Source organism: Hipposideros armiger, unplaced genomic scaffold, assembly GCF_001890085.2.
Source record: "Hipposideros armiger isolate ML-2016 unplaced genomic scaffold, ASM189008v1 scaffold_25, whole genome shotgun sequence".
Classification (NCBI taxonomy): Eukaryota; Metazoa; Chordata; class Mammalia; order Chiroptera; family Hipposideridae; genus Hipposideros; species Hipposideros armiger.
The window spans coordinates 2,073,198-2,074,522 of record NW_017731375.1 but is presented as its reverse complement, the minus strand read 5'-3'; the positions used below and the strand labels follow the sequence as shown (position 1 = coordinate 2,074,522).

Genomic DNA, 1,325 nt, shown 5'->3' with positions numbered 1-1,325 from the left:
GGGGGGGTCACCACAACATGAGGAACTGTATTAAGGGGTCGCGGCATTAGGAAGGTTGAGAACTGCTGATCTAGAGTCTACAGCAGCACAGCTATGCCTGTGGACTCTACTCTCAGAGTGTACGGGTTCAAATCCCGGCTTTGTCCCCTACTCATTATACAATTGTGGGCAAGTGGCTTAGCCATGCTGTGCCTCAGTTTCTTCATCTGTACTATGGGAATGACAACACAAGCTACTTCCACAGGTGGTTATGAGGACTGAGTTAAGACATGCAGAAACACTTGCACCATTGCCTTTTACAACCAGTATTATGAATATACAGTCTTTTCCTTATTACTCTCCACACAAGTGAAACAAGTCCCACTCCATTCTTGGTTAGATACTGTTGTCAGAAATTTCTTCTCCACACTGAGTGCAAATTAAACTCCCTGCAATTTCAATTGATTTTACTCCAGATCTACTAGGGAAGGCAGAGCCAGGGTAAGCCTCATTTCTCTTTCTCTGATAATTGTTCACAATATTGGAGACAGCCGCGATGTATCCCTAAGTCTTCTCAAGACCAAGCCTTCCCAGGTTTTAACAACTTTTCCTTACACAGAAATTTCCCCAGATTTTTCTTCATCTTTATCCCCTTTCTTTGACTCTGATTTCTCAGCATACTTAACTTTTTTCACATCAAGTAAGACAGAATTTTCTGGGTGTGTCCTGAGAATGCAAACTATGGGAGATTATTATCCTTCTTAGTCCAAGATATGCTTTAATCTCAGAAACCATCAGGTACAGTACAAATTCATATTCACAGAGCCATCCATCCTTGCAATTATCCTGAGGCTAAAGAACCTTCTGAAAAATCAGTTCACAGCTCTCCTGGATAAAAATCTAAAGTTGGAACTACGTTTGCAAAACACCTGGGTGATCCGTCAGCCTAACCATCTTATTTTTTCCAAAGAAACTCAGAGTGTTTCAATGGCTTACCCAAGGCTCACATATAGACGGAAGCAAGTGTTGAGCCCATATGATATCATGGACTAGAACTGTCCCAATGCCTTTCTATGTGACCAACTAAAATTTTTCATTCTTGTGGTCTCAGTATAACCCAGCCTGTTTCTTTTCAGAAGAGATTCACCAGTGGAGCTTGGTAGCTTTTCCATCACAGTAAGCCAGGGCACTTGACTGGTCACCCCCACTGAAAGAGCTGTGTGTAAGTGTGGGGAGTAATAAGCAGGGTGTTGTTTTGGGAGGTGTTTCAAGAAGGGACCCCGAGAACTGTAGAACTTTGTATGCATCTTTCTAATGGCAATCCATCCTGGATTTCTTAGGATAAA

The 1,325-nt window shown here is 42.3% G+C and overlaps 1 protein-coding gene across 1 annotated transcript in view; it reads right to left on the bottom strand.

Annotated features, from left to right (window-relative positions):
* Positions 1–1,325, bottom strand: part of LOC109379368 (teneurin-2-like) — a 1,023,129-nt gene that overhangs the window by 317,435 nt on the left and 704,369 nt on the right. The gene's annotated exons all lie outside the window — the stretch shown is intronic.